We start from the raw sequence: 21820 nt of genomic DNA on the forward strand, positions 1-21820 counted from the left end.
CCTTTCTACCTTTCACTAGTTATGACATAGACTTGTGTGTGTGTCATATTGTTTCATATCCACAATATTGAGAATTTATGTACTGGAGCACATTGTATTTTGTCTGTATGTCATTTGTTGGTTTTCGATAAAAATCTTCAAAATGTTTTTTTGTGGAAAAATATTTTTCTGAATTGTCTTTTTTTTTTGCCTCCAGAGAGATGTTAATAACCTTCCTTCTAAGAGGTAAGTTTCTCCCTGCATTGAAATGAAAAACCAGGGGCATACCTATTAAAAGGTGTCTTTGAAGTCTAAAGTTCACTTGGCCATGATTTTAAAGATAAGGCCATTTTACTTGTTTTATTTTCTCTGGTATGTTATGAATAAGAATGTTCATGAAAAATAGTAATTTGGAAGAGAGAGGAAAAGCTGGTAGTAAAATTAGAAGAGAGAGGAGAGAGCAGGTAGTTAATTAGAGATCAAGGTATCCCTTTGTTTTTTCTGTTCTTTGATTGAGATTCTTGGGTTTATCATGATTTACAAAATTTACAAAAACTGAAAATAATAGTTTCAAGCACACAGTGTTCCATTTCTAGCCCCATCACCAGTGTCAGTGTCCCTCCACCAAATAAGCTGGGTTCCCTCCCACCCCAAACCTGTGTCCTTGACAGGCACTATTTAGGTCTAGGGCTACACTCACAGAGGTCAGGGCTTACTACATCTGGCTTTGTTCTCTGCTCAGGGATCACTCATGATTCTTTATTGTTGTTTTGTTGTTTGGGGGCCACACCCAGTGGTCTTCATGGCTACTTCTTGACTCTTAATTCGGGGTTACATCTGACTTGCTCAGGAGACTATATAGGGTGCTAGGGATCAAACCTGGATCAGTTGCATGCAAGCTAAGTGCCCTACCCACTGTGCTATTTCTTCAGTTCCTCCTGTAGTTCTTGAAGGAACCGTATGCAGTGCTGGGGATTGAACCCGGGTTGGCCATGTGTAAGGCAGTTGCCTTACCCGCTCTCTGGGCCATATAGACACATTTTAAAGTTTAATTATTGTAGTTTTTGTTCTGTGCTTTCCTAGCCTATAAGCTGGGCCACCAGAGAAACTCATTTCTTCTATATAAGTGTGCCTGTTTGCACTGGAAAGGCTTGATGGACTGTATTGTATTTTAAGGTGTGATTTCAGCTTCTAAGCTACTGGCATATAAGCTCTTTGAAAGCAGTGCCTGTAATTTCTACATCTTTGATTCCAATGTGTATAATAATAAATCTGTGCTTCCCTAGTTGAATTCAGTGTGAAATGAATGATAACATCTTCTTTTTTTTCTTTTTTTTTTTGCTTTTTGGGTCATACCTGGTGATACACAAGGGTTATTCCTGGCTCTGCACTCAGGAATTACTCCTGGCGGTGCTCAGGGGACCATATGGGATGCTGGGAATTGAACCCTGGTCGGCTGAGTGTAAGGCAAACACCCTATCTGCTGTGCTATCGCTCCAGCCCCCAAATCTTTTTTTTAAAATCTTGAAATTTTCTTCTTTTTTTCTCTCCCTGAACCTATATTTCAAATCTCCCATTCTCCGCAGTTTCCAGAGCCCTTACTTTTGTCAATATATATGTCAAATCAGCTCAGTTTATTAATCTAGGATAAGAGCCAGCAAATTACCAGCCAGGAGCCAAATTTTTCCCAGTGCCTATTTTTGTGTGACCTACAGAATTTACATAAAAGATTTTATATTTTAAATGGTTTTAAGAATAAAAACATTTCATCACATGAAAATTGTGTAAAATTAAACTATTTTTTATTGAAGCAAGGCACTGATGCTCATCTGTGTTTATTATTTCTGACTGCTTTTGTGTTACAATAGCAGAATTAAGGTGATGCAATAGAGACCATCTTACCATCAGGTTGAAAATAACTGTTTCATGCTTGCCTACCTCTACCTCCTTAATACAGAGCAGTGTATGTGTTCTGTCCTTTAGAAATCAAGTGTGATAGCCTCGAAAGCTGGATGTTAAGGTACAATAGGAATTGAATGTAGGCTTAGAGAAATAGTAGAGTGGGAAAGGTACTTGCCTTGCATGTGTCTGACTCAGGTTTGATCTCCAACATTACATACGGTCTCCAGAGCTCTTCCACAAGTGATCCCTAAGCAGAGAACCAGCAATAACCCCGGAGTACAGCTGGGTGTATCCCCAAAACAAACAAAAATCAAATCTAATATTAAACCCTTGGAAAAGATGGGTTTAATCTTTAACAAAGATTTTTCAAAATAAGCATAATCGTCTCCATTTTATGAATGAAAAAACAGGTACTGAGAAGTTATCTTGCTGAAGTTTAGTGGAAGGCCCAGGTTCTGCAGCCTATATTGAGTCTTTATACATTTATTCTTTTGCTATTTTAAGAAGAGATTCTCTACATGCTGTGAAATTCTTCCCGATGAGATTAAAACTGGACGCGTTCAGTGTCTGTATTGAATGTACAGGAGATACCAGAAAATAAGTTGATGAGTCTTTGAGTGGAAAAAAAAAGTGCAATATTGTTGAGTGCAGAAGGTAGTAATATGTGTGTTTGTTGGGAAATGGGGATCATTGGGGAAGGAAACTGCTTTAAATTTTGCCATGTTCTCCAGGTGAAGCACATGCATGAGACCTGGGTCACATCCCTGTCACAGAAAGAAAGAAAGGAAAAAGGGAAGGAGGGAGGGAAGAAGGACGGAAACCAAGCATCTTAAAGTATTGCTTATTGATATCAGAAACCTTCGCATTTCTTCGAGGATAAAAGACAGCTTCCTTTGGCATGTAAGAGACTCCAGGATCTCATTTCTAGTCATAGCTGCCATCTGCTCTGGGTGAATCACTCTTCCCTTTGTCCCTGGACTTTACCACACCGGCCCTGCTTTTGTCCCCAGCAGATTAACCCATCACTTTTGTTCTCTTGATTGTAAGTAGCACTGTAGCATTGTTGTCCTGTTGTTCATTGATTTGCTCGAGCGGGCACCAGTAATGTCTCCATTGTGAGACTTGTTACTGTTTTTGGCATATCGAATATGCCATGGGTAGCTTGCCAGGCTCTGCCGTGCAGGTGGGATACTCTCAGTAGCTTGCTGGGCCCTCAGAGTGGGACAGAGGGATTGAACCCGGGTTGGCTGCATGCAAGGCAAACATCCTACCTGCTGTGTTACAAAATCTATTTTATTTCTGTGTATAAGCAATGAGACTGGAGAGCGTGGGGAAAAAGCACCCACCTGCGGCGGTGCTGACATCCAGCGTGGGAACTTAACGCAAAAGGTGAAAGACTGTTATAGAGAAACAGACGGGTTCTGATTCTATGTCGTTTTGTTAAAGACTGGCCTTCTTCCCAGACTCCCTTAACCTTTGGTAACACCATTCATTATGAATGTAGTGCTCAATAGACACCTGGTTTTGCTACACAAGATCACTTATCTCACTGTTTCTTCAACAGGGTACAAATTCTTGCTGGGCAGGTTCTTACATATTTGAACTTAACATGTAAAGGGTGATCAGTTAAAAATAATTAGCGGTGGTAAAGAATATTTAATAAGCTCAGCCAGTACCTTTCCCTGAAATTATATAGGGTTGAGTGTGTCTTGAATAGGCTTTGATAAAGAAGTTGCTGATTGGGCAGAGTTAGATAGCAGCCATTCCTTTCTTTGTTACTCTGCATCATAAATCAACCTTTGGAGACTAACACAGGAGCAGAAATGTTGAATCCCTGGCTATGCTTGGTTTTCCCTATAGGTGTCAGGAAAAGCAAATAAATGTTAAGTTCTCCTTTCTGATTATTCAGTCTGTGCACTGCTGGTCTGCTTCTATTGTCTTTGGTTTTGAAAATGTTCTTTCTTTTCTTACCTCTCTTCAGTTATTTTTAAAATGTCTTGCACAAGTACAAATAGATCTTTTAAAAAATAGTTTTAAGAAGAAACTTATTTTTGTATATGTAAAGCTGTTTTCTACATTTAAATACCTCCAAGGGATAAACTTCTAGCATAGTCTAAATACGGACATTTAAAATATTGAACATTCCTTGAGTGAAATGAAATGAGCCTAAGTATCATAGGAATGTAGTACCACAAATTGTATTAAAAATACAATAAAGGTATATAAAATGTTTGTCTTGAACTTATATTTTCATTGCAATGCCCCAGAAGATTTTTACCTTAATATAGCACTGTCCCATTCTTCATTGATTTGCTCGAGTGGGCACCAGTAATGTCTCCATTGTGATACTTGTTATTGCTGTGCGGGCGGGATACTCTCGGTAGCTTGCCGGACTCTCCAAGAGGGATGGAGGAATTGAACCGGGGTCGGCCGTGTGCAAGGCAAATGCCCTACTCGCTGTTGCCCTACCTTAATGTAAGACAGCAAAAACCAAACCAAACCACCATAATACCTATATGGTATCCAAAATGTAGTTATGGGAATGTGACATTGTATTATTGCAGTAATAATTGAGAAGGTTACTCTAGTCTATATTGCTGCACAAAGACAAAAGTACAGGTAAGAGAAATCACTGTACAATGGGCATATTTTGTACAAAGCTCAGAAAATCCCAATTGCTCTCAAGACAATCATTTTCTATCCATCACTCTCAGTGGCCTTCTTCCAAGGTACTTGAATGGTGGGAAGGTGGGGTCGTAAGGTGGGATGGAGGACGGGTTCAGTTCCATTAGGTCAAATTTTCGTATTCTTGGCATTGATTATCCATAGAATTTTACAATACATATGAAAGTCACATTGATTGCCATCATACATATTTGTGCCAAAAGTACACATTACATTTTAAAAAATAAATGATCACCTCAAGGCTGAGCTAAATATAACATTATTTTATATAGCTTCCTAAAGAGATGTAAATGATATGTCATATTTCTGGAAGTCCTCTTGATAGTTAAGATTTCTGACTAGTTTGTGTATCCTTGGGTAAATTTGTCTAGGGTAAAAGAGGGTTCATCAGTTCTACTTCTGCTTTTCATTTCTATCTAAATGCTGAAAGCGCCCTCTAAATAAAGAGATGAGCAGAAGTAGCTAACCTTTTCTTCAGTCTTCCCTCCCCTTGTTTCATCCAGGACTCACATCTGTGATTGTACACGGGCATGTGGGTCAGTGGCATTAACGTGCCCTCAACCTCAAGGCAGGCACTCTGCCACTGAGCTGCCCCTGACCCCAGAAACACTTTTTCAAAAACAGCTTTACTCAAGAAATAGTGCAACACATGATGCCTTGGCCTCACATATGGCAAACCAACCCAGACTTGACCCCTTGCACCCTGTATGGTTCCCCAAGTATTGCTGTGAGTGATCCCTGAGTGGAGATCAATTTGTGCCCCTCAGATCGGGAAAAAAAAAAATTACTCAGTTTCATGCCAGATACCACACGGTCAGATTTTTTGTGTTTGTTTACAAAGTTTGGGGTTTGTTTTTTTTTTCCTTAATTTTTAAAATAGGGACACACTTGTAGTGCTGGGGTGCATATAGTGCCGGGCATGAACTCAGGTCTTTGCACATCAGGCACTTGCTACTACCACTAAGTTGTCTCTCAAGCCCTGTGTTACATTATGATGATTCAGCTGACAATATGATTAATCTGTTGTTCATTTTGCTATAGTTCTTGAAAACAGAAGATTGGTAGTTGAATAACTTAAAGATTTTGTTAGCAACCTAATTATTCATTTTCAAACTTGAGGATGTAAGTCCAAATGGCTTTGCCAATATATCAAATGGTTATTGTTAGCTATACTTATTACTCTAAGAAAAACTATTTTTTATGAGAATGTTTTCAAATACATTCAAAGTGAACTTTTTATATGTTTACACTATGAGACACACAAAAGAGTCTCAGTACCGAGCAGCTTGCTGCAGAGATGTCTCTGGACTTCAAGCCAGTCCGATTTAACCGTGGTGCCTCACATGGGAGGAGGCATCATCCTTCCACCTGCCCCGTAAGAATCATGGCGGCTGCCAACTTGCAGAACCCAATGACAAGTGCAGGTGCTCAGGTTCAGTGACTGCAAACTCTGGGCCTCAAGGGATAGGGGATGAGATGGTCCTACTCATCTCCTCCCTCCTATAGGACCCTGGAGGTCACGCCCACAAGCTGCTTCTGGCTGCTAGTTAAACTCCTCAATGGCCATGATCCTGAGACACAGAAGAATCTTAGAACCAAGCAGCTCGCTGCAGAGTTTTCTCCAGACCCTAATTATCTAAAATTTTAGAATTCCAGGAGCATCTTACGCTGTTCATAACAAGCAATACAAAAGAGAGTATGGGGGAAGATTATCTACCATAGAGGTGGGGGCGGGGAGGAGAAGATAAGGGTAGATACTGGGGACATTGGTGATGGAAAATGGGCACTGGTGGAGGGATGGGTTTTTGATCATCGTATGACTAAAACTCAAACATGAAAGCTTTGTAACTATCTCATGGTGATTCAATAAAAAAGAAAAGGTAGAAATTTACAATATTGTTCCTGGTAAGGTTTCATATGCACAGGGTGCCCACCACCAGAGTGTCTGCTTTCCACCATCCTTGTCACAGAGTCCCTCCCCACCCCCACATCCCTGCTGTGCTAAGCTCAGTTCTGGAGACCAGTTCTCAGGTTCTGTTGCCTTTGGCCATTTGTTATTCCCATACTGTGCCTCTTTATGTCCCACACATGAAAGGTTACTCGGTATTTGTCCTTCTACTGACAGCTTCACTCAGCATGTTACTCTCCAGATTCATCCATGTAGCAGCAAACTGCATGATTTCTTCTTTTTTTTCTTTTGTTTTGGTGCCACATTTGGTGGTGCTCAAATGTGCCAGTGGGACCGTGTGGTGCCAGGGAGCTAAGGAAAGGGTGTGAAGCATCTCCTAGCTCCTAATTCCAGTATATTTCATCTAGTTGGAAAATCCAACCTATTGCTTTTAGAACATCTTTTTAAATATATTGTGATACAATTATTTTTATCATTAATTAAATATATTTTTAGTAAGCCTTAGTTGTCTTAGGTTTAATTTATAAGTGCCACCTAAGGATCAAGTCGAACATATGCTCTCTCATCATTAAATCAAATTACATTTGCTTTCTGTCAGAAGTACGATTTAAAAATTTAAATGTTGTGTTATCTAATTTTTAATAATGCTATAAAAATAACTAAGGACATTTCAGAATGCTTTTTTTGTACTACATGCAGTTAGTGTTGAAAATGATATGGGGGTTGGAGAGATAGTATGGAAATTAAGGCTTGCACATGCCCAATCTTGGGGCCACATAGAGTCACCCAAGCATTGTCAGGGTTTCTCCTGAGCTCATATATTAGTAAGTCCTGAGAACCACCAGGTGTGGTCCCCAACCCCTCCCCCATCAAGTAAAACAATATAGATTTAACATTATTATCATCTCGTTGATTGTCAATTTTCTCGAGTGGTCTCAGTAATGTCTCCATTCGTCCTACCCCTGAGATTTTAGAAACCTCGCTTAGCTCATCCTTCCCAATGGTGCTGCATTGGAGGCTCTTTCAGGGTCAGGGGAATGAGACCCATCATTGTTAATGTTTTTGGCATATGAATATGCCACAGGGAGCTTGCCAGGCTCTCCCATGCGGGCAGGAAACTCTAGGTAGCTTCCCAGGTTCTTCGGGGAGAACTAGACTATAAGATGTCACTTCCAGGAGCTTGGTTCTATAGTCTCTGCATGTTGACCTTTGATGGGATTACTTGGGGGGGCGGGGGGCAGTTTCTGGGTGTGACTGCCTAGCTACTGGAAAACCGGCAATCTGGGCAGAAGAGGCCCAGTCCTGATCCAAGCAGGCTTGGAGATCTCAGCCCCGGGTCCCGCACACCTGGGTTCCTCTGCTGGTTCCTTCATTGTGTTAGGCTTGTCTGAATGTGTGGAGAGGGGTCTTGAGCATGGCTGTGGCTGGATTCCTTCTGGAGGTCTTTGGCTGCCAGGGCTCTGCTCGGGGTGGGGATGGAAACTCAACCCACCCCCTCTTAGGGGCCCCAGTGAAGACAGCCAGGTACTGGTGCAGGAGACTGCATTGCTCTCTTCCAGGAGCTTGGTTTTATGGTCTCTGGATGTTGGCCGTTAATGGGATTACTTGGTGCTGGGGGCATTTTCTGGGTGTGACTGCCTAGCTACTGGAAAATGGGGGATCTGGGCGGAAGAGGCCCAGTCCCGATCTGAGTAGCCTTGGAGATCTCAGCCCGGGTTCCGCACACCTGGGTTCCTCTGCCGGTTCCTTCACGTGTGAGACTCATCTCTTGCCCCTGCGCCTGGCTGTCTTCACCAGGGCCCCTCAGAGGGGGTGGGTTGAGTTTCGAGTTTTCCTCCCCACCCCACACAGAGCCCTTGGCAGCCGAAGAGCTCCGGAACCCAGCCACAACCATGTTCAAGGCCCCTCTCCACATAGATTGAACATAATTTTAAAATCAAGATAGATCAACATGCATGCAATTTTTCATGCCAATCTATTTTATAACAAGTTATCTGTGGCTAAGATTATATGTTATTTAGTAAGCTAGTGGGTTGCTAATGGGTAAGATCCTTTGCCAGTAACGATATGTGCATATATTGCACTAGAGCATTTGGCTTTTGAGAGGATTAGGAAGCAATATAAAGACATCAATTTTAGTAAGATCAGATTTGTATAAAGTGTTACAGGTGACTAAAAATTAAATGATGTATCAAAATTAGAATTTAGTCTATTTTTCTTTAATAGGTGGGAGAAAATACTCCTGATTACAGAAATTGAGGAATGACTGTTGAAATAACTAATTTCACTGTCTTTGGTAAATATTCCACAGTGTGATCGTGAAAAGTTTTGTGTGTTGATTTTGTTCAACACACCATGAAAATCTTGGTGTCCAAAAAAATCCCCAATTAGAATTTAAGTATAATTACTAGCTTAATTTTTGTTGCACCGATCACTAGAAAGTAAAGTACTTTCTTTCTAGTGATTGTGCTAAGGATGACCATTTTTAAGAATGTAAAAGATCCCTTATGGGAAAACTAGCAGTACTACAAAACAGGTAAACTGTAGCAGTAAAACAAAACAGATACTTGACTGCTTTACTGGTGGGTGATCCATGAGGAATGATCCATTTCTTTCCTTGGCAGAAACCTAGAGATACAAGTGACAGATTTGTTCAATAAAGATCATCATTACTTCTGCTGCACCTTACTTTCCCACATATCTGACTTCGAGCTTCTTAACAATTCTCTAAATACCTCATCTCTGAATCTTTCTAAACACAAAGTCAACATAGGGTAAGTCAAGTTGGGATGCCCCAAGGACGAACATATGTTTTCCTGTAGACGTTCATACCAGTGATAGTATAAGCGGGCAGGATGCTTGACCTGAGTTCTATCCCTAGCATCCTGTATGGTTCCCTGAGTCTGCCCGGAGTGATTCCTAAGCACAGAGCCAGGAGTAAGCCCTGGGGGCCACCAGGGTGTGCCCCGACCCCCCCCAAAAATCCCACCTCCAAATCCAAAATATACCTCAAGGCACCCACCTTTGTAGGTGGGTGGTGAGCCTTTGGTTTGTAGAGTAGAAGAAAACAGTGGCCATTGTCTTCAGATTACTCAGTTTGAATGTTTGGATGAAAGGTGAGAATGTGGAGGAATATCCCTTTCACTAGTACCCCTGTCACTTACTTTATATGCAGGAACCCTGACTTCTGTCTCCCCAGCCCCACATGCACCACCAGATATCATCCCCCTTCCCCCCAAAAGCAAAAAACAAATTAGTAATAAAATTGTCTTTGCTCAGGGACCTCATCTAAAGTGTGAACCAGGACCTCTGGACCCAGAGAGTTGCGGCTTCCTCGCCTTATTGCTCTATGTTGGTAAAATGCGGCCCTCAGTAGCATGGTGCTCTTTTTCATAGCTGATTCAAATCCTTAGTTAAGGTTTCCTCAGTGAGCCCTGAGAAAATGGGGTTAATGGTTTGTGGGAAAGTGCAAAACACATCAACCTGCCCCTGCCTCATTACTGTCAAAAAGCTTATCCAGCAAGCAGCCAACACCAGGCCTTTTGAACTGCCTTTATCTGATAATGTCAGGAACACCTGCGTTAGCATTCTCACCCCCTCAGTCTAGTGCTTGCTCAGTCCCGAGCCGATGAAAGTGCAGACACACTCGGCAAATGTTAGGAAACAGTTCTCAGTGCAGACAGCTGAACCCGGTCACCAGCTCTGCTGAGTGTTTAAGCGATTACATCGCACTTCTGCAGACTTGCTGAAATTGTGTAAAGAACACTGTGGGGAGCCATGGCTTTTGTTCATTCTGTGTGTCTAGGGAGAAAAATGTGGGAACGCCAAACAATCACTTACTGATGATTCAGGAAAAGCAGGAAAGACAGGTAAAAGCTAGTGTATAAACCCATAGTCATAAAACTCACATTAAGTACCACATTCCTTACACAAGCAACTTCCGTGTGTCCTGCCAATTAGTGTTGAGGGAGGAGAGGAGGAAGGTGCTTTAAAAAAAATAGTCAAATTTCAGTTTGGTTTCAAACATTCTTCCAGGCTTATTGCATCCTCTCACAGAAAGAATTCAGGAGGAGATAAAGAGTGAAGAAGTTTTATTAAAAGAGGACAGAGGGACTGAAGAGATTGTACAGTGGCTAAGATGCTTGCCTTGTACGCTGCTCATCTGGGTTTGATCCCTGGCATCCTTTGTGGGCCCTGAGCACCACCAGGAAAGATTTATGAATGCAGAGCCAGGAGTAACCCCTTTATATTGCAGCGTATGGCCTTCAAAACAAAAATTGTTTTAAGAGGAGAGAGAGGGGTCATAGAGATATTTTAGCAGGTAAGGCTGTTGCTTTACATGAGGCTGACCCTTGTTCAATTCCTGGTACCCCATATATTTCTCTGAGCCCTGCCAGAAATTAGCCCTGAGCACCACTGGGTATGGTGAGAGAGAAAAGGAAGCCCCATCAAGAGCTTCTCCAGAGAGAAAAGGCTGCGGGGACTTTTCTCCCAAGTTGCGTTGTCCTGGACTTCTTGGTGTAAATAAGGGAAGGACTTTGAGTGTTATTACAGAAGCTTCTCTTCTGGGAGACCCAGCTTTCTGTCACGGGGCTTACAGTGTCCAAGTCTTAACAGGCTTCAAGTCCTGCATCTTCAAAGGGGGTCCAACCTTCATGCTGTGGGGCCTTTGGACTGAGGCAAACTAACTTCTTTTCTTTAGATCCTATCTGGGTTTGATAACTTTCTGAAACTTGTTGCCAGGGACCCATACCCTGTACACACACCATGCATGCATGTACTTACGCATGCAAGCCTACCTCAGAAGTAGTAAATTCAGAAAATATTTCTGCCAAGGTGCTCACTCCAGCCCATACCTGTCACCTGCTCACAGCACATGCTCAATCTTTGGAAGGCTAAATGTCCTGTAAGGGAGCCTCCTGTTCACCCCATTCCAAGCTTGCGGTGGCTCTGCTCTCCGAGGAACCTTGGTGAGAAAACCCTTACCTGGGAGAAGTTGGCTGATGAAGCTGAAAGCCCTCAGGAGGTGCTTTCAGAGCCTTTTTGAATTCCCTCTACTGCTCCCCAGTGGAAGGGCTCCAGTTTGCGCAGGACACATGTTGTGTCTGCAAGACCCAGGACTAGTTTGATGTTCATTAGAGAGCAAAGGTCTAGCCACTGCTTCCTGGCTGACTAGTTTCATTTCCTCTTGCAATCCATGGGGTCTGTCAGCAGCCTCACAGCTTTCTAGCCTTTGAACCATGTTTAGGTGGGGAAAGGGTGGGAAGTGCCTAATTCTGATGTACCTTTTAAATTTTCTTGCTATTCCCCATACTTCTAATTGGGCCAAACCATTTCTGATATACCCTGTGACTGTTGTATCTTTAAAAATTCCTTCATGTAGGGGCCAGAGAAACAGTCCATTATACAGGAGATAAATCACTTGCTTTGCATTCTACTAACCCTGGTTCAAATTCTAGCTTCACCTATGGTCTCCCAAGTACTCCCAAGTGGTTACTCCTGAGCACAGCCAGGAAGAACCCACCTGAGCACCACCAGGTATGACCAAATACAAGAAATCAGTCTCTGCTTCCAGTGACAGGACCTGGTCAGGGGTGACAGGGGTCACATCCACCCTCAGAGATAGCAAGCAGCAGCCCCAGAAGCCAGCCAAGGAGATAGATCAGGAAAACAAGGCAGTGAAGCCAGAACAGAAACAGTAGCAGAAGAAGTCTCTTCAAGGCCACAGGGAATGACCCCCCTGAACACCTGGAATTAAGAATTCTGGCATAACAGTAAGTTGTCCCAGTGCCCAAGCCAATGGGGAGCCTTAATTCTAATCCTGGTTAAACATCTGGATTCCCTGCTTAACCATTGTTGCCAAAAGCAGCTAGAATAATATGTTTTGGAACCTGTCATACATTTAAGAATAAATTTTAGGGGGCCAAAATGAGTGGGTAGGGCACTTGCCTTGCATGTGGCTAACCCAGGTTCCATCCCCAGCATCCCATATGATTCCCTGAGCCTACGAGGAGCACAGAGCCAGGAGTATGCCCTGAATACGACTGGGTATGACCCCAAAAAAACAGAAAAAAATTATTTAAAAACTTTGTTTAGTTTTAAAAATTGGGGGTGGGAGGCTCCCAAGGAGGGTTTATAGTCTGGGGGCTGTTTCTAGAAGTGCTCAGCAAACCAGACTGTCAATCCTAAGGCCAAAGATCTATTGCTATACCAGAGAGCAGCAGGTCTGGCCACCTAGCAATGCTCAGGGTCCTACAGGGCCACAGATAGTGGTATTGGGGTGGGGGTCTAGGGGGTAGCTTTAGGGCCAAACTTGACAGTGCTTGAAGATCATCAACTCTCAGGTCTGCCGGGGGCTGTACCAGGGTTGGGCACATGGAAAGCAAATGCTCTAATCCCTATACTATCTCTCCAGTCCCTCAGATCTCTCAAACAAGTGAAAAGTATCCTCTGACCCTAATAACTGCCTCTGCAGCCACTCTGCCACTCCCTTCACCACTCCATCTCTGTTTTAGAACAAGTGAAAAGTGTCTTTTGGCCTTAGCTGTAAGATACGTAGAAGCATTTGGGAAGTCTAGGTAGACTGTGCCCTCCCCTAACTGCTCTTGTCACTTGGGACTCAGCTGCACAAGCTCTGGGCCATGGCTGGCCTACCACATTCCTTGCACATATCCCAAGCATGTGAACCTGCAACAGAGTGGGATGAGGAAGGCTTCCTTCGAGTTCAGGAACAGCAAGAATCCAACCGAGGGCAGACCACTTGCGAGGCATGTTCTTGTGTTGAGCCACATCCTGGCCCAGGTCAGGAGTGACTTTTATGGAAACAGAGGGAGTGGGGGGGGATTTGGGGGCAGGCAGGGGGTGGGGCAGTCATGGAGAAATCTTTTCCCCAGTCATGCTGAGTTGATGAGAGGCAGCAAGGGTCTGGCACATGTTCTTTTGGCTGCTTTCAAGTAGACAAATACTTGGAGAAAATCTTTTTTGTATTTGTTCATGGATAAGAGATCATATATGCTTTACATTCATACCAGAGACATGCCATCTGATTTATGTTATTTGAATTGGACGAACATTTATTGTTCATTCTAATTGAGAAAGGCCTGCCCTGGGGAAGGGCACTAACTACATAAAGGAGATTTTGAGAGGCACTGACATGCAGCCTGATGTAGAAGAGCAGAAGACTTTGGAGTCAGGACTGGGTCTCTTGTTCTGACACTTGCTGATGGTGTGGCATGGGCTGATTCCTTAACTTCCCTAACTCCATTGCACCCTATAAAGCTTTCTTTTGCATTTGTTGTGGGAGTTAAATGAGGTAATACGTGAATGATCCCCAGTGAATTATGACATAGAGTTGGAGTCTCACAGCATAAAACACAAATGAAACAGCTTCAGAATTCATCATGGTGCTAAATGGTGCTAATACTGAATGGGGAGTTCAATTCTAAAGCTCCTCAGATTTTTCCATGATGGGTGATGAGTGACCCTGGAAACTGGAGTGACTCTGAGATTATTAATCAAAGCAGAGTGACTTTGGCTGCGGGGATAAAGGGTAATAAAGGGGAGGAAGGGGGGTTGGGGGACAGGTTAGCAGACTCACCCTACCATCAAGTCAGTAGACAGTTAACATGAATCCCCATAAGAGTAGATCCAGTTGATGAACTGCTCACAATCATTCAAGTGAAGATGATGTAGGAGTAAAATAGTCACAATCCAGGACATGGTCAAGTTACGCAGAGGCTCTTGTAGGACCGGAAATGAAGATGAATGCACTAGGGACTCAACAATGGCCTCCTTTCAGTGCAAACAAGTTTTATTTTGGTTTTGGTTTGGGGCCATATATCGCAGTCTGCAGGGATTACCCCTGGTTCTGTGCTCCTGCTATTGTTGAGGGGACCATATGTGGTGCTGGAGAAGAACAGGAGAGGTTGCGTGCAAGGGGAGTGCGTTAAACCCTGTACTGTCTTACCTCTCCAGCTTTCAAGTCAAGTCTTGAAGAACAGACTGACGGACCTTAGAAAGAAATGGTAATATTTCATCATAAACATAAGGCACAGCCTGAGTCTCTAGGATGGTATTTCCAATGGAGCTTTATTTTCCTCAGTATGAAGACCTACATTTTAATTTTTTTTCCTGTTTCTTTTTTGTTTTGATTTGGGGCTATACCTAGTAGTGATCAGGGGCTTCACCTGCTCAGTGCTTGGAATTGTGTTCTAGGGATCAAACTCAGAGTTCATACAGGCAAACCATGCAGTCTGGTCCTTTGAGCTTACTCCTCAGCTCCTTTAATTTTGTTGTTGTTTTCTTTTAATTAGTGTGTGTGTGTGTGTGTGTGTGTGTGTATGTTGGTGGGGGGGCATTCACACCCAGTGATATCCAAGAGCCATACCTAGCAATACTTAGGGGGTCATATGTGTACCAGGGATTGACCCATGGTTGACCTCGTGCAAGGTCTTATCACCTATACTTACCTTGGGCCCTTTAAATTTGTTCTTGATTCTCATGTTGATCAAAAATAGTTATACCATCTACTTGGCTAACGCTGTGCCAGATCTTACCTTTTAAGAACTGTTTTTGAAATCCTGTCTTAAAGTTCAGACCAAGAAACCTTGAAGAATAGTGGCATTAGCTCCACTTCTGAGCTGGCTTCTCAGATTTCCACTGGACTGGTTCTACAACAAAGTACCCCGGAGGGCAGGGATTTCCCCATGGCACTCACTTCTGTTTGCACTGAAATGAATTGCACTCTCTAGCCCTCCAGTAATAGCCTCCACAATAGGAGACAGCTTAAAAGGCAGTCTCTTGTTAGACTTAGTAGCAAGATTAATGGATACCAGGGTCCTGTGCTGCAGTGACTCTCAAATCTAATTTATCATTAGAATCACTTGCAGAATTGATGCAGAGTCCCAGGCCAGAAAACCTCTCCCACGTGACTCTGATCATCAGCTCGATCAATCAGGGAGCATGAGCTGAGAGCAGTCATGACCAATGGGAGATGATTGCCAGCTGGCCAGAGAGTTGATGCTGAAAGATGCACTTCATCCTGAGCACATATGAGGGACTGAGGAGTGTGACTCAATGAGAGTGACATAGCTGCTGATATGTGAAGCAAGTTAGCAGAGAATAAAGTAGGACTCCCAAAGCATCAGAGACGAGCCCTAGCAGAGGGGCCTGTAGACCTGGGGAATTTCCCAGTGCCTCCCTGCAGCCCAGCCATGCTCCTGTCTTTGCTTCCACAAGGTGCACTTTGATCCTTGTCATAACCATACCCCCACTCCCCCAATGCCCCCCTTGATAAGTCTCACCGGCAGAAGTTTATGTCCATGACTCTGGAAGAGGCCAATGGTGAGAAGTCTAACAACAGTTTCACCTCATACACTAGGTGGCAGGAAATATCTGGATTCTAGGGACAGAAAGAGAGAACACTGTGGCTATTAAGTATTTTCTTAAGTTATGAACTTGGGACAAGCTGGATGAAAGAAGGAAGGAGTGAGCCACTGCACAAATTGGAAGTACTGAGAGACGATGGAACACACACACACACACACACACACACACACACACACACAGCAGAAAAGCAGAGCCTAATGGCTCTCATTCAAGGGAAATAACGTCTGTTCAGGGATACCCAAGATTTCTGAGACAGAGTCAACTTCAGACATGCCAATTCCTATCCAATTCAATCTGAAGCTATTAGGGGGTCTCTGGACTGTGCCGGGATTTTGGATCAGTTGGGTCCATCCAAAAAACAGAGACCCCAGATGTTTTCAGAAGGGGTTAGAGCAAGTTGCTCTTTCCAAAAGGACTAATCAACTAAGCCTGAGGTCTTTCTGCACAAGGCACTTAAGCTTCTAGCAGGAAAAACATTCAGGCTTCCTTGCCACTACCACATGCACTAAAATCCAGATATTTGTGCAGCCCAGGATCGGCAGTTCCCAGCGGTGCCTTTGGGAGATTGCTGAGCTCAGTCAATTACCTCTAACTCTGTACTTAAACTCCCTAGCAGTAGAGTAGCCCTGAATGCAGCAAGCCCACTGCTTGGACTAGAGAAACTAGAAATGGGTTCTAGTTCTGAGACAGAAAAGGGCAAGACCATGACCCATTCTGTTCCAGACTGGTGCTCTTCACATTCTTACCCAGATTTATAAGGTGTCTGTAATGCATCCTAGAAAAGGAGCAGCAGGGATAAGGAGGGGGCAGTAGTACAGTGGATAGGATGCTTTCCTTACATGCAGTCGACCCAGGTTGGTTCACCAGCACCACATACAGCCTCCCCAGATCCCTCTAAGAGTGATTTCTGAATGAAGAGCCAGAAGTAAGCATTGGTGGGTGTGGTTTAAAAGAAGAAAAAGAGAGGGATCTTGGAGTCTCTCACCAGCTCTTTGTAGCATTTCCTCATCAGGCTAATCATTCATTTATAGAATGAATTCATATCTGGCAATACGGATGTCTCATGGACTGTACGTGGGTGCATGCATGCTGCAGTCACAGGTACACCAGCAGGGCAAGTCTGACTTAGATGCCTTAGCAGGATTCCTTCAAACAAGAGATAAATTGTTATCTCCAGAGTAAGTGGAGAGAGCAAAAGCCAAATATCTTGAGTGAAGACATGGTACCAGGGGTAAGGCTCATGCCTAGCAGTTGTTCAAGCCATCCCCGGCACTGCATGGATTGCATGGATTCCCAAGTACTTCTGGTGGTGTCCCTGAAGGTCCCCAGCACTGCAAGTCCACACTGCAGCAGTAGCATTGCATCCTTGGCACTGACTACTGTCCTATTGGCTGAGTACCTCTGCTTGGGAGAATCTCCCCCCCCCCCCCCAGATACAAACAAACACAAATGTCTTGTCTAAGGTCACAAATCTAGAATATGGGAAAGGGAGGAACTGAATCCTGTCCACTGGGAAAGACCCCACGGATGCCATGGAGGGGAGAAGAATAAAGTCAGACTTTCTCCAAGCAATTAAAAAAAATATATATGGACCCAAAACTAAAATCCCAGTCTGTCAGAATCTATCAGAAGTTTGAGGGATTAATCACAAAGGTTCTTGAGTCCAGAGATACCGATGTATGAGTCTGGGGGTATTGATGTGTGAGTTTTAGTTTGTTTCCTGGAGTCATAGGACCACCCCTCACAGGAACAGTAATAGGGCTTTAATTGTGAAAGTGACATGTCATCCCTGATCTGACGGTGTCACAAATGGAACTTGTCTGCCTCATGACAAATGACTTAATGCATGATATAAATGTAATTCACTAAAAAAATAAGGGCTAAAGAGATGATAGGACATTTGCCTTGCATGCAGCTGCTTTGGCCTTGACCCTATTTTGGTCCCCAGCATCATATATGTTTTCCTGAGTGACTGCCAGGAGTGATCCCTGAGCAGAGTCAGGAGTTGTCCCTAAGATTGCTGGATGGCCCCAGCACCTCCCCTGTCCCCTCCGCCCCCGCACCTAAAAGACCAGTGAGATAAGCCATGAATATAGTTAGATAGTAGAATACTTGCCTTGTATATGTGAGGCCCTGGGCTCAATCCCTAACAATGTATTAAAAAAAGGGAAAAAGTCCGGTTTGGGGGTCTGGAGGAGTAGCACAGGTGCTTAGCTGTCTGAAAGGGTATGGCATGAAGTCAGATGTCCAGGGTCCACATGCACCAAGCGTCAGCTCTTTGTGCCAGGCAGCCCGGCTGTCTGAGATGCTTGTTTGTGCATGTGCACATACAGTCTCCAGCACTGCATGCCTCCCACGCACTGCTGGGCATGACTCAAAAACAAACAGCAACAACAAAAAAAAAACTAACGGGCTGGAAAGATAGTACAGAATGTTGGATACTTACCTTGCATGCAGCCCACTGGGGTCGATTCCCAGCACCTCATATGGTTTCCTGAGCCTTACCAGGGGTGATCCCTGAGCACCACTGGGTGTGACAAAAAAAAAATAAAAGTGACCAGAAAACAAAATAACATTTGCACAGTCTCAGGTTCTTTAGAATTAAGGGAGAAAAATCATGGAAGAAGAAGCAGAGTGTGTAACTTCCATGAGCCTCATGGGGTTTCCTGTCTCAGCGTGAAGACTTCCGCCGAGAAATAAGACGTCACACTTAAACCCACTGGTAAGCTATTTTAGAATTATTTTTTACAAATGTTATTGAGATTCTGCGATTTACCATATTATTAATGATGGTTTCTTGTGTATATAATACCTATGCCATACCCATCACCTGTGTACCTGATGTTTTTAAAATTTCATGTGGTGCAGGGATCAAACCAAGGACCTCAAATGAGAGTGCTCTACCACTGAGCCATGTCTCTTGTCTTTTAGCAACAGATAGTGAGAGGGAAAAGGACCTAATAGATAGCTCAGTCGGGAAGCTACTGTTCGATTCCCTAGTAGCCCGATAGTCACCAAGCCCCACCAGGAGTGATCCCTGAAGCAGAGCCAGGTGTGGCTCAAAAACAAAAGAAAAGGAAGGAAGGAAGGAAGGAAGCAAGGAAGGAAGGGAGGGAGGGAGGGAGGGAGGGAGGAAGGAAAGAAGGAAAAAGTGAGTGTGTGTGTGTGTGTGAGAGAGAGAGAGAGAGAGAGAGAGAGAGAGAGAGAGAGAGAGAGAGAGAGAGAGAGAGAGAGAGAGAGAGAGAGAGAGAGAGAGAGAGAGAGAGAGAGAGAGAGGAAACAAGGGAAGCCATGTGTGGAGAGGGCAGCTGGCACTGGCACATGCTCATTAGCCCATTTCTGTCCAGGCTCTAGTGATTGATGTGGTCATGATGGTGTGGTCTTGATGGGTCTGGGCCACAATTCCTGTGTCCTACAGGATTCTGCCACCTGGTAAGTCAACCTGTTCAAACTTTAGTTCCTTTACCTGTGAAGGAAAGAGGTAGTTTATACATCCCTCACAGCGGGAAGAAAATATACCATTCCTCTCTAATTTGCATGATGCCTATACATCCTAAGGACTAAAACCAAGGCAATTCTGCCTATTTCATTTACTGAGTCTGTTGAGAATCTCTCTCTCTCTATATATATGTACATATATATAGAGAGAGGGATATATATGCCAGGTATGGCCTACAAACCATATATATTTGGTATTGTAGGCCATACCTGGCAGTGCTCAGGGATTGCTCATTTATCTGCGCTCAGGAATCACTCTCCTGGGAGTGCTCAGGGAACCATATAGGGTGCCAGGGATCAAACCCAGTTTGGCCTCTTTCAAAGCAAACTCCTTACCTGTTGTACTATCTGTCCGGCCCTGAGAAGCTCTATCTTATCTCAGTCTAACTTCAGATCATTTCCCTGCTCACTGATAACTCACCAGAAGGTAGGCAGATGGTAGTTGTTTATTAACAAATCTGGAAAATTGTCCCTAAAATGGGTGTGGATCGGAGGAGAATTGTGGACCCCTGGATTTCATGTCAGGTTTGCTCTCTGTGAACTTATCTCATCTCTGGGCCTCTTTCTTCTCATAAAGTGAGACAGTAACAGTGTCTTTCCTGTAATGGGTTGGGGTGAGGTGACTCACAACTACCCACTCAGATGGACACAGCTCTGTTCTGGTGAGACGCCGAGTGGGCTATTTCTATGCTGGGCTGCTTCTCCTCATTCTACTGAACTGAAATAATCCTTGTATTTTTTTTTCTATAAAGAATAAAAAGTAAGGCTGGATTGATAGTACAGCAGATATAGCATTTGTATTTTATGCAGCCAACTATGGTTCCCTGAGTGCCACCAGGAGTAATTCCCAAGTTTAGAGCCAGGAGTTACCCCTGAGCATTGCCGGATATGGCTCCCACCTTCACCCATTCCTGCCAAAAGACTAAAGTATATATATATATATATATATGTGGGTGAAGGTGGGAGCCATATCCGGCAATATATATATATATATATATATATATATATATACTATATATATTAGGCCTTCAGTAAAGCATATTATTAGTTGGAGGTTTAAACTGATAGGAGAACATTTTCATGGAAAGTAATGAAATACAGCATTATGGAATGAAGTACAAATTAGTCATTGAATTGTTACCTAGAGTAGGGGGAAAAAAGAGGTTTTTTTTGGTATGGTTTTGAGTCCGACCTGGTGGTCCTTAGGGCTTAGTCCTGGCTCTGTGTTCAGGGATCCCTCCTGGTAGGCTCAAGAGACCATATGTCTTATCTTGCAACACATGCAGCACAAATACCCTATTTGCTGTTCTGTTGCTCCGCCCCCACCCTTCCAAATAGTTTTCATGTTAATGATACTATTTTCCAGTAAGAAGTGAGCAGTATTTATTGATTTTGTATATTTATTTATTTTGGTTTTTAGATCCCAACCAAGTAGGGCTTATTCCTGGCTCTGTGCTCAGGGACCCTGCCAGGTTGGGTAAAAAGACCATATAAAGTGCTAAGGAACACATAAATTGTTGGGGATTAAACTGAGGTCAGTTGCATGCAAGGCAGTTACTCAACCCCTGTACTATCTCTCCAATCTCTTGAATTAAAAAAAATATTTTTAATTCATGCTCACTTCGGCAGCACATGTAATAAAATTGGAACCATAGAAAGAAAATTAGCATGGCGCCTGCACAAGGACAACATGCAAATTTCTGGAGCATTTCAGATGTTTAATGGGAGCACTAGTGGAGGGAAGTTGACACTGGTGGTGGGATTGGTGTTGAAATATGCCTAAAATGCATGTATTACTAATTTTGTAAATCACAGTACTTTTAACTAAAAAGTTATTTTAAAATATTTTAATTTGGGGTGATAGTACAGTGGGTAAGGCACTTGCTTTACATGCAGCCAACCCAAGTTCCTCTGATCCTGGCATTCCATATGGCCCTCCGAGTACCACCAGGAGTAATTATTGAGTGCAGAGCCAGGTGCAATTCCTGAGCATCACCATGTGTGGCCCAAAAACAAAACCAAAAAATATATTTTTAATTTTTTGATGTTATTGTTCTGTGAGAATTTTTATATTTTTAGTGATACAATGTTAGCACCCAATAACACCAATAACCACCACTAAAGAGCCAATATCCTTCCACCACTGTTTCTAGGCTGTTCTCTGTCCTTTGATAACCTCAATTCTGGGGACAGAGTCTAAGGTTTCTTTTCAGTGGCCAGTGTCTATTCCCTTTCTGTCTTTTTTTATATAGCATCTGAGTTTGGTCAGTCACTGTTTACCTCTCTCCCCTTATTTTGCTTAGCATGACCTCCTCCCCTACCCCCTGTCCCATTCATGTTGTAGCAAAAAGCAAGAGTTCCTTTTTTTCTTATAGCCAAGTAATATTTTATTGTGTACATAAGCCAACTTTATCCATTTATATGTTGGATCACTTATGTGTAGCTCCCAAACCCATCCTC

At 43.3% G+C, this 21820-nt stretch overlaps 1 non-coding gene across 1 annotated transcript; it reads left to right on the top strand.

The window, feature by feature from the left end:
* The first annotated feature begins 20973 nt into the window (after window positions 1–20973).
* On the top strand, window positions 20974–21080 carry LOC129401396 (U6 spliceosomal RNA). Its single transcript, XR_008628314.1, has one exon. It is a non-coding gene; the product is annotated as a U6 spliceosomal RNA (small nuclear RNA).
* The last annotated feature ends 740 nt before the right edge of the window (window positions 21081–21820 follow it).

The sequence above is a fragment of the Sorex araneus genome, chromosome 1 (assembly GCF_027595985.1).
Source record: "Sorex araneus isolate mSorAra2 chromosome 1, mSorAra2.pri, whole genome shotgun sequence".
Classification (NCBI taxonomy): Eukaryota; Metazoa; Chordata; class Mammalia; order Eulipotyphla; family Soricidae; genus Sorex; species Sorex araneus.